The sequence below is a fragment of the Aquarana catesbeiana genome, linkage group LG11 (genome assembly GCF_042186555.1).
Source record: "Aquarana catesbeiana isolate 2022-GZ linkage group LG11, ASM4218655v1, whole genome shotgun sequence".
Lineage (NCBI taxonomy): Eukaryota > Metazoa > Chordata > Amphibia > Anura > Ranidae > Aquarana > Aquarana catesbeiana.
Genome location: NC_133334.1, coordinates 78,200,673 through 78,212,887, shown reverse-complemented (window position 1 = coordinate 78,212,887; position 12,215 = coordinate 78,200,673).

Sequence of the window (12,215 nt, the reverse complement as noted above, 5' to 3'; positions counted from 1 at the left end):
GTCTGGGAGCCTCCACCTGCGAGCTAGAGGCAGCTTTAGGGTGGAGGGACTCCTTTTCAGTGGTAATTGTCTGGGAGCCTCCACCGGCAAGTTAGAGGTCGCGTCAGGGTGGAGGGACTCCTTTTCAGTGGTAATTGCCTAGGAGCATCCACCTGGGAGCTAGAGGCAGCTTTAGGGTGGAGGGACTCCTTTTCGGTGGTAATTGCCTAGGAGCCTCCACCCGCGAGATAGAGGTCGCGTCAGAGTGGAGGGACTCCTTTTCGGTGGTAATTGTCTGGGAGCCTCCACCCGCAAGTTAGAGGTTGCGTCAGGGTGGAGGGACTGCTTTTCGGTGGTAATTGCCTAGGAGCCTCCATCCGCGAGCTAGAGGCAGCATAGGGTGGAGGGACTCCTTTTCGGTGTTAATTGTCTGGGAGCCTCCACCCTCGAGTTAGAGGCTGCTTTAGGGTGGAGGGACTCTTTTTCGGTGGTAATTGCCTAGGAGCCTCCACCCGCAAGCTAGAGGCAGCATAGGGTGGAGGGACTCCTTTTCGATGCTAATTGTCTGGGAGCCTCCACCCTCGAGTTAGAGGCTGCTTTAGGGTGGAGGGACTCTTTTTCGGTGGTAATTGCCTAGGAGCCTCCACCCGCGAATTAGAGGCAGTTTCAGGGTAGAGGCACTACTTTTCAAAATTTCTGGGAGCCTCCATCCGCGAGGAAGAGGTCGCGTCAAGGTGGAGGGACACCTTTTCAGTGGTAATTGTCTGGGAGCCTCTAAAGGCGAGCTAGAGGCAGCTTTAGGGTGGAGGGACTCCCTTTCGGTGGTAATTGTCTGGGAGCCTCCACCCGCGAGCTAGAGGCAGCTTTAGGGTGGAGGGACTCCTTTTCGGTCGTAATTGCCTAGGAGCCTCCACCCGTGAGTTAGAGGCCGCGTCAGGGTGGAGGGACTCCATTTTGGTGGTAATTGTCTGGGAGCCTCCACCCACGAGTTAGAGGTTGCGTCAGGGTGGAGGGACTCCATTTCGGTGGCAATTGTCTGGGAGCCTCCACCCGCAAGTTAGAGGTTGCGTCAGGGTGGAGGGACCCCTTTTCGGTGGTAATTGCCTAGGAGACTCCACCCTCGAGTTAGAGGCCGCTTTAGGGTGGAGGAACTCCTTTTCAGTGGTAATTGCCTAGGTGCCTCCACCCGCAAGCTAGAGGCAGCTTTAGGGTGGAGGGACTCCTTTTCGGTGGTAATTGTCTGGGAGCCTCCACCCGTGACCTAGAGGCCACGTCAGGGTGGAGGGACTCCTTTTTGGTGCTAATTGTCTGGGAGCCTCCACCCGCGACCTAGAGGCCGCGTCAGGGTGGAGGGACTCCTTTTTGGCGGTAATTGTCTGGGAGCCTCCACCCGCGACCTAGAGGCCGCTTTGGGGTGGTAATTGTCTGGGAGCCTCCACCTGTGAGTTAGAGGCCACGTCAGGGTTGAGAGACTCCTTTTCAGTGGTAATTGTCTGGGAGCCTCCACCTGCGACCTAGGCTTCGTCAGGGTGGAGGAACTCCTTTTCGGTGGTAATTGTCTGGGAGCCTCCACCTGCGACCTAGAGGCCGCGTCATGGAGGAGGGACTCCTTTTCGGTGGTAATTGTCTGGGAGCCTCCACTCGCGACCTAGAGGCAGTGTCAGGGTGGAGGGACTCCATTTCGGTGGTAATTGTCCGGGAGCCTCCACCCGCGACCTAGAGGCCACATCAGGGTGGAGGGACTCCTTTTCGATGTTAATTGTCTGGGACCCTCCACCCGCGACCTAGAGGCCGCGTCAGGGTGGAGGAACTCCCTTTTGGTGGTAATTGTCTGGGAGCCTCCACCTGCGATCTAGAGGCCGCGTCAGGGTGGAGGGACTCCTCTTCGGTGGTAATTGTCTGGGAGCAGACATGTGCAGGATGAAAAATGTTGTTTAGTTTCGTTTCGATTCGTTATTTAACTAAATTCGTTTAGTTAAATTCGTTGCATTCATTACATTCGTTTTCGGAATATGTTTCGTTTCGTATTCGAATTCGAAAAAATTCGACCACATTCGAAAAAATTCGACCGTATTCGAAAAAAAACTATCAAATTTGAAAAAATTCTAACACATTCGAAAAAAGCTGTCAAATTCGAAAAAATTCTACCACATTCGAAAAAACTATCAAATTCGAAAAAATTCTACCACATTTGAAAAAAACTGTCAAATTCGAAAAAAAAATTCTACCACATTCGAAAAAAACCTACCAAATTTGAAAAAATTCTACCACATTCGAAAAAAAACTGTCAAATTCGAAAAATTTCTACCACATTCGAAAAAAACTATAAAATTCGAAAAAATTCTACCGCATTCGAAAAAAACAATAACTGAATTTGAAAAAGTAAACTATATATAACCATTTTGCGAAATTTGAAATTCGTATAGAATGAAATCGAATTCCAATAGAAAAGATTCGGATAGAATAGAAAGTATAAAAGAATAGCATAGAAAAACAATAGAACAGAATAGAAAAAAATATAATATATTGTATTCTAATCTTTTCTATTTGAATTTGAATTCATTCTGTACCAAATTCCAATTTTGGAAGATGGTTAAATATATATATTATATTTTTTTTCTATTCTGTTCCATTGTTTTTCTATGCTATTCTTTTCTATTCTATTCTAAACTTTTCTATTCAAATTTGAATTAATTCTATGCGAAATTCGAATTTCTGAAGATGGCTTCTAAAATTAGAATTTCATATAGAATGAATTTGAATTTGAATAGAAAAGATTAGAATAGAAAATAATAGAAATAGAATAGACTAGAAAAACAATAGAACAGAACAGAATAAAATATAATATATATATATATATTATATTTTTTTCTATTCTGTTTCATTGTTTTTCTATGCTATTCTTTTTTATTCTATTCTAAACTTTTCTATTCAAATTTGAATTCATTCTATATGAAATTCGAATTTCGGAAGATGGCTTCTGAAATTCGAATTTCGTATAGAATGAATTTGAATTTGAATACAAAAGAATAGACTAGAAAAACAATAGAACAGAACAGAATAAAATATAATATATATATATTATATCTTATTCTATTCTGTTCTATTGTTTTTCTAGTCTATTCTTTCTACACTATTTTAATCTTTTCTATTCAAATTCATTTTATACAAAATTCGAATTTTGGAAAATAGTTATATAGAAATAGAATGAAATCAAATTCTAATAGAAAAGAATAGAATAGAAAAACAATAGAACAGTAGAACAGAATAGAAAGAAATATTATATATATATATAGATCTATATATATAGATCTATATATATATATCTATATATATATGTCTATATATATATATATAGATATATATATATAGATCTATATATATATCTATATATATCTATATATATATAAATAAATAAAAAAATTGGAATTTGGTACAGAATGAATTTGAATAGAAAAGATTAGAATAGAATATTTTATATTTTTTTCTATTCTGTTCTGTTGTTTTTGTATGCTATTCTTTTATATTATTCAAATTTCGTATAGAATGATTTCGCATTCAAATAGAAAAGATTAGAATAAAATAGAAAAGAATAGAAAAGAATAGAAAAACAATAGACCAGCATAGAAAAAAATAAAATAAAATAAAATATATATATATACCGTATTTATCGGCGTATAACAAGCACTTTTTTCCCCTTAAAATCAGGGGAAAATCACAGGTGCGTGTTATTGCGATCCTGAGCTCGGCTCTTCTCGGCCACTTTCAGCTTCACTCGAGCGCCGCCCGAACCTAGCCGAGTGTACTCGGCTAGGTTCGGATAGCTCCGCTCAGAGTCACGCCCATCCCGGACGGGACTACGAGTGGAGCCAAAAGTGAATGAGAGCCGCCAAGAAGAGCCGAGGACCGGCTCTGTGTATTTTGGCTCCGGCGGCACCATTTTCAAATCGCGGTCGGCGATTTTGAAGCTCAGATCGCAGGGGATCACAGGATTTTGCGAGCTGCAAGGCTGCACTGGGGCAAGGCTGCACTGGGATAAGGCTGCAATGGACACTGGGGAAGACTGCACTGACAAGGCTGCACTGACATGGCTGCACTGGGGCAAGGCTGCACTGAGAAGGCTGCAATGATGGGCATTTAAATGTAAGTTTTTTCCCTTAAACTTCCCTCCTAAAAGTTTTTTTTTCCTTAAAATTCCCTCCTAAACTTGGGGTGCGTGTTATACGCCGGTGCGTGTTATACGCCGATAAATACGGTAATTTTTTTTGTTTTATTCTTTTCTATTTTTTTTTTATGCTTTTCTTTTCTATTATTTTATATTCTATAATAGTCTTTTCAATTCAAATTCATTCTATACGAAATTCGAATTTCGGTACATGGCTTCTGAAGTTTGAATTTCGTATAGAATGAATTTGAATTTGAATAGAAAAGATAGAAAACAGGATAGAAGAAAATATAATATATATATATTATATTTTCTTCTATTCTGTTCTATTGTTTTTCTAGTCTATTCTTTTCTATTCTTTTCTATTCTATTCTAATTATATATATATATATATATATATATATATATATATAACCATCTTCCGAAAATATTATATTTTATTCTGTTCTGTTCTATTGTTTGTCTAGTCTATTATTTTTTATTCTAATCTTTTCCATTCAAATTCGAATTCATTCTATACGAAATTCCACTTTCAGAAGCCATCTTCCGAAATTCGAATTTCGTATAGAATGAATTTAAATTCGAATAGAAAAGTTTAGAATAGAATAGAAAAGAATAGCATAGAAAAACAATGAAACAGAATAGAAAATTATATATATATATATATATATATATATATATATATATATATATAAAACATCTTCCAAAATTCGAATTTCATATAGACCGAAATCAAATTTGAATATAAAAGATTAGAATAGAATAGAAAATAATAGAAAAGAATAGACTAGAAAAACAATAGAACAGAATAGAAGAAAATATATTATATATATTATATTTTCTTCTATTCTGTTTTCTATCTTTTCTATTCAAATTCGAATTCATTCTATACGAAATTCAAACTTCAGAAGCCATGTACCGAAATTCGAATTTCGTATAGAATGAATTTGAATTTGAATTGAAAAGACTATTATAAAATTTCGTATAGAATGAATTCGAATTTGAATTGAAAAGACTATTATAGAATATATTGCTTTATTATTTTATATTCTATCTAAACGTTTTCGATTTTTTTCGAATTCGATTATGTTTTCGAATTCAATTCGAACATGTTTTCGAATATGTTTTCGAATTCGATTCGAATAAGTTTTCGAATTCGTTCGTTTTTTTTCGGATTCGTTTAAATTCTTTACTTTTGTAATTCGGAAATTCGGATGCATCCGAATTTCCGAATAATGAAAAATTCGTCCGAATTTTGATTCGGAACGAAACGAAATGCACATGCCTATCTGGGAGCATCCACCCGCGAGTTAGAGGCCACGTCAGGGTGGAGGGACTCCTTTTCGGTGGTAATTGTCTGGGAGCATCCACCCGCGGGTTAGAGGCCACGTCAGGGTGGGGGGACTCCTTTTCGGTGGTAATTGTCTGGGAGCATCCACCCGCGAGTTAGAGGCCGTGTCAGGGTGGAGGGACTCTTTTTCGGTGGTAATTGTCTGGGAGCTTCCACCCGCGATCTAGAGGCCGCATTAGGGAGGAGGGTCTCCTTTTCGGTGGTAATTGTCTGGGAGCCTCCACCCGCGAGTTAGAGGCCGCGTCAGGGTGGAGGGACTCCTTTTCGGTGGTAATTGTCTGGGAGCCTCCACCCACGAGTTAGAGGCCGCGTCAGGGTGGAGGGACTCCTTTTCGGTGGTAATTGTCTGGGAGCCTCCACCCGCGACCTAGAGGCCGCATCAGGGTGGAGGGACTCCTTTTCGGTGGTAATTGTCTGGGAGCCTCCACCCGTGACCTAGGCCTCATCAGGGTGGAGGGACTCCTTTTCGGTCGTAATTGCCTAGGAGCCTCAACCCTCGAGTTAGAGGCCGCTTTAGGGTGGAGAGACTCCTTTTCGGTGGTAATTGCCTAGGAGCCTCCACCCACGAGCTAGAGGCAGCTTTAGGGTGGAGGGACTCCTTTTCGGTGGTAATTGTCTGGGAGCATCCACCCGCGAGTTAGAGGCTGCGTCAGGGTGGAGGGACTCTTTTTCAGTGGTAATTGTCTGGGAGCTTCCACCCGCGATCTAGAGGCCGCATTAGGGTGGAGGGTCTCCTTTTCGGTGGTAATTGTCTGGGGGCCTCCACCCGTGAGTTAGAGGCCGCATCAGGGTGGAGGGACTCCTTTTCAGTGGTAATTGTCTGGGAGCCTCCACCCGCGATATAGAGGCCGCCTCAGGGTGGAGGGACTCCTTTTCGGTTGTAATTGTCTGGGAGCCTCCACCGCGAGTTAGAGGCCGCGTCAGGGTGGAGGGACTCCTTTTCGGTGGTAATTGTCTGGGAGCCTCCACCCGTGACCTAGGCCTCATTAGGGTGGAGGGACTCCTTTTCGGTGGTAATTGTCTGGGAGCCTCCACCCACGACCTATTGGCCTCATCAGGGTGGAGGGACTCCTTTTCGGTCGTAATTGCCTAGGAGCCTCCACCCTTGAGTTAGAGGCCGCTTTAGGGTGGAGGGACTCCTTTTCGGTGGTAATTGCCTCGGAGCCTCCACCCGCAAGCTAGAGGCAGCTTTAGGGTGGAGGGACTCCTTTTCAGTGGTAATTGCCTAGGAGCCTCCACCCGCGAGCTAGAGGAAGTTTTAGGGTGGAGGGACTCATTTTCTGTGGTAATTGTCTGGGAGCCTCCATCCAAGAGTTAGAGGTCGCATCAGGGTGGAGGGACGCCTTTTCGGTGGTAATTGTCTGGGAGCCTCCACCCGCGAGTTAGAGGCAGCGTTAGGGTGGAGGGACTCCTTTTCGGTTGTAATTGCGTAGAAGCCTCCACCTGCGAGTTAGAGGTCGTGTCAGGGTGGAGGGACTCTTTTTCAGTGGTAATTGTCTGGGAGCTTCCACCCGCGAACTAGAGGCCGCATTAGGGTGGAGGGTCTCCTTTTCGGTGGTAATTGTCTGGGGGCCTCCACCCGTGAGTTAGAGGCCGCATCAGGGTGGAGGGACTCCTTTTCAGTGGTAATTGTCTGGGAGCCTCCAACCGCGATATAGAGGCCGCCTCAGGGTGGAGGGACTCCTTTTCGGCTGTAATTGTCTGGGAGCCTCCACCCGCGAGTTAGAGGCCGCGTCAGGGTGGAGGGACTCCTTTTCGGTGGTAATTGTCTGGGAGCCTCCACCCGTGACCTAGGCCTCATTAGGGTGGAGGGACTCCTTTTCGGTGGTAATTGTCTGGGAGCCTCCACCCACGACCTATTGGCCTCATCAGGGTGGAGGGACTCCTTTTCGGTCGTAATTGCCTAGGAGCCTCCACCCTCGAGTTAGAGTCCGCTTTAGGGTGGAGGGACTCCTTCTCGGTGGTAATTGCCTCGGAGCCTCCACCCGCAAGCTAGAGGCAGCTTTAGGGTGGAGGGACTCCTTTTCGGTGGTAATTGTCTGGGAGCCTCCACCCGCGAGTTAGAGGTCGTGTCAGGGTGGAGGGACTCCTTTTCGGTGGTAATTGTCTAGGAGCCTCCACCCACGAGCTAGAGGCAGCTTTAGGGTGGAGGGACTCCTTTTCAGTGGTAATTGCCTAGGAGCCTCCACCCGCGAGCTAGAGGAAGTTTTAGGGTGGAGGGACTCATTTTCTGTGGTAATTGTCTGGGAGCCTCCATCCGAGAGTTAGAGGTCGCATCAGGGTGGAGGGACGCCTTTTCGGTGGTAATTGTCTGGGAGCCTCCACCCGCGAGTTAGAGGTCGCGTCAGGGTGGAGGGACCCCTTTTCGGTGGTAATTGCCTAGGAGCCTCCACCCGCAAGCTAGAGGCAGCATAAGGGTGGAGGGACTCCTTTTCAGTGGTAATTGCGTAGAAGCCTCCACCTGCGAGTTAGAGGTCGTGTCAGGGTGGAGGGCCTCCTTTTCAGTAGTCATTTTCTGGGAACCTCCACCCGCGAGCTAGAGGCAGCTTTAGGGTGCAGGGACTCCTTTTCGGGGGTAATTGTCTGGGAGCCTCCACCCTCGAGTTAGAGGCTGCTTTAGGGTGGAGGGACTCCTTTTTGGTGGTAATTGCCTAGGAGCCTCCACCCACGAGCTAGAGGCAGCTTTAGGGTGGAGGGACTCTTTTTCGGTGGTAATTGCCTAGGAGCCTCCACCCGCAAGTTACAGGCCGCTTTAGGGTGGAGGGACTCCTTTTCGGTGGCAATTGTCTGGGAGCCTCCACCCGCGAGTTAGAGGTCGCGTCAGGGTGGAGGGACTCCTTTTCAGTGGTAATTGCCTAGGAGCCTCCACCCGCAAATTACAGGCCGCTTTAGGGTGGAGGGACTCCTTTTCAGTGGTAATTGCCTAGGTGCCTCCACCCTTGAGCTAGAGGCAGCTTTAGGGTGGAGGGACTCCTTTTCAGTGGTAATTGTCTGGAAGCCTCCACTCGCAAGCTAGAGGCAGCTTTAGGGTGGAGGGACTCCTTTTCGGTGGTAATTGTCTGGGAGCCTACACTCACGAGTTAGAGGTCGTGTCAGGGTGGAGGGACTCCTTTTCAGTGGTAATTGTCTAAGAGCCTCTACACGCGAGCTAGAGGCAGCTTTAGGGTGGAGGGACTCCTTTTCGGTCGTAATTGCCTAGGAGCCTCCACCCTCGAGTTGGAAGCCGCTTTAGGGTGGAGGGACTCCTTTTCGGTGGTAATTGTCTAGAAGCCTCCACCCTCGAGTTAGAGGCCGTTTTAGGGTGGAGGGACTCTTTTTCGGTGGAAATTGCCTAGGAGCCTCCACCCCCGATCTAGAGGCAGCTTTAGGGTGGAGGGACTCCTTTTTGGTGGTAATTGTCTGGGAGCCTCCACCCGCGAGTTAGAGGTCGCGTCAGGGTGGAGGGCCTCCTTTTCGGTGGTAATTGTCTGGGAACCTCCACCTGCGAGCTAGAGGCAGCTTTAGGGTGGAGGGACTCCTTTTTCGTAGTAATTGTCTGGGAGGCTCCACCCGCGAGTTAGAGGTCGTGTCAGGGTGGAGGGCCTCCTTTTCGGTGGTAATTGTCTGGGAACCTCCACCCGCAAGTTAGAGGTCACGTCAGGGTGGAGGGACTCCTTTTTGGTGGTAATTGTCTGGGAGCCTCCACCCGTGAGTTAGAGGTCGCGTCAGGGTGGAGGGACTCCTTTTCAGTGGTAATTGCCTAGGAGCCTCCACCCGCAAACTAAAGGCAGCTTTAGGGTGGAGAGACTCCTTTTCGGTGGTGATTGCACAGGGGCCTCCACCTGCGAGTTAGAGGTCGTGTCAGGGTGGAGGGCCTCCTTTTCATTGGTAATTGTCTGGGAACCTCCACCCACGGGCTAGTGGCAGCTTTAGGGTGGAGGGACACCTTTTCGGTGGTAATTGTCTGGGAGCCTCTACCAGCGAGTTAGAGGTCGTGTCAGGGTGGAGGGACTCTTTTTCGGTGGTAATTGTCTGGGAGCCTCCACCCTCGAGTTAGAGGCAGCTTTAGAGTTGAGGGACTCCTTTTCGGTGGTAATTGCCTGGGAGCCTCCACCCTCGAGTTAGAGGCAGCTTTAGGGTGGAGGGACTCCTTTTCGGTGGTAATTGTCTGGGAGCCTCCAACCACGAGCTAGAGGCAGCTTTAGGGTGGAGGGACTCCTTTTAGGTGGTAATTGCCTAGGAGCCTCCACCCTCGAGTTAGAGGCCGCTTTAGGGTGGAGGGACTCCTTTTCAGTGGTAATTGCCTATTAGCCTCCACCCACGAGCTAGAGGCAGCTTTAGGGTGGAGGGACTCCTTTTCGGTGGTAATTGTCTGGGAGCCTCCACCCGCAAGCTAGAGGCAGCTTTAGGGTGGAGGGACTCCTTTTTGGTGGTAATTGTCTGGGAGCCTACACTCACGAGTTAGAGGTCGTGTCAGGGTGGAGGGACTCCTTTCCGGTGGTAATTGTCTAGGAGCCTCCACCCACGAGTTAGAGGTCGCGTCAGGGTGGAGGGACTCCTTTTCAGTGGTAATTGTCTAAGAGCCTCTACACGCGAGCTAGAGGCAGCTTTAGGGTGGAGCAACTCCTTTCCGGTGGTAATTGTCTAGGAGCCTCCACCCACGAGTTAGAGGTCGCGTCAGGGTGGAGGGACTCCTTTTCAGTGGTAATTGTCTAAGAGCCTCTACACGCGAGCTAGAGGCAGCTTTAGGGTGGAGGGACTCCTTTTCGGTCGTAATTGCCTAGGAGCCTCCACCCTCCAGTTGGAGGCCGCTTTAGGGTGGAGGGACTTCTTTTCAGTGGTAATTGTCTAGAAGCATCCACCCTCGAGTTAGAGGCCGTTTTAGGGTGGAGGGACTCTTTTTCGGTGGTAATTGCCTAGGAGCCTCCAACCCCGAGCTAGAGGCAGCTTTAGGGTGGAGGGACTCCTTTTCAGTGGTAATTGTCTGGGAGCCTCCACCCGCGAGTTAGAGGTCGCGTCAGGGTGGAGGGACTCCTTTTCAGTGGTAATTGTATGGGAGCCTCTACACGCGAGCTAGAGGCAGCTTCAGGGTGGAGGGACTCCTTTTCGGTCGTAATTGCCTAGGAGCCTCCACCTGCGAGTTAGAGGTCGCGTCAGGGTGGATGTACTCTTTTTCGGTGGTAATTGTCTGGCAGCCTCCACATGCGAGTTAGAGGTCGCGTCAGGGTGGAGGGACTCCTTTTCAGTGGTAACTGCCTAGGAGTCTCCACCCACAAGCTAGAGGCAGCTTTAGGGTGGAGGGACTCCTTTTCGGTCGTAATTGCCTAGGAGCCTCCACCTGCGAGTTAGAGGTCGCGTCAAGGTGGAGGGACTCTTTTTCGGTGGTAATTGTCTGGAAGCCTCCATATGCGAGTTAGAGGTCGCGTCAGGGTGGAGGGACTCCTTTTCGGTGGTAATTGCCTAGGAGCCTCCACCCGCGACTTAGAGGTCGTGTCAGGGTGGAGGGCCTCCTTTTCGGTGGTAATTGTCTGGGAACCTCCACCTGCGAGCTAGAGGCAGCTTTAGGGTGGAGGGACTCCTTTTTCGTGGTAACTGTCTGGGAGATTCCACCCGCGATTTAGAGGTCGTGTCAGGGTGGAGGGCCGCCTTTTCGTGGGTAATTGTCTGGGAACCTCCACCTGCGAGCTAGAGGCAGCTTTAGGGTGGAGGGACTCCTTTTTTGTGGTAATTGTCTGGGAGGCTCCACCCGCGAGTTAGAGGTCGTGTCAGGGTGGAGGGCGTCCTTTTCGGTGGTAATTGTCTGGGAGGCTCCACCCGCGAGTTAGAGGTCGTGTCAGGGTGGAGGGAATTCTTTTTGGTGGTAATTGTCTGGGAGCCTCCACCCGCGAGTTAGAGGTCGCGTCAGGGTGGAGGGACTCCTTTTCGGTGGTAATTGCCTAGGAGCCTCCACCCGCAAACTAAAGGCAGCTTTAGGGTGGAGAGACTCCTTTTCGGTGGTGATTGCGTAGGGGCCTCCACCTGCGAGTTAGAGGTCATGTCAGGATGGAGGGCCTCCTTTTCATTGGTAATTGTCTGGGAACCTCCACCCACGGGCTAGAGGCAGCTTTAGGGTGGAGGGACACCTTTTCGGTGGTAATTGTCTGGGAGCCTCTAACCACGAGTTAGAGGTCGTGTCAGGGTGGAGGGACTCTTTTTCTGTGGTAATTGTCTGGGAGCCTCCACCCTCGAGTTAGAGGCAGCCTTAGGGTTGAGGGACTCCTTTTTGGTGGTAATTGCCTAGGAGCCTCCACCCTCGAGTTAGAGGCAGCTTTAGGGTAGAGGGACTCCTTTTCGGTGGTAATTGTCTGGGAGCCTCCAACCACGAGCTAGAGGCAGCTTTAGGGTGGAGGGACTCCTTTTAGGTCGTAATTGCCTAGGAGCCTCCACCCTCGAGTTAGAGGCCGCTTTAGGGTGGAGGGACTCCTTTTCAGTGGTAATTGCCTAGGAGCCTCCACCCGCGAGCTAGAGGCAGCTTTAGGGTGGAGGGACTCCTTTTCGGTGGTAATTGTCTAAAAGCCTCCACCTTTGAGTTAGAGGCCGTTTTAGGGTGGAGGGACTCTTTTTCGGTGGTAATTGCCTAGGAGCCTCCACTCACAAACTAGAGGCAGCTTTAGTGTGGAGGGACTCCTTTTCGGTGGTAATTGCGTAGGAGCCTCCACCTGCGAGTTAGAGGTCGCGTCAAGGTGGAGGGACTCTTTTTTG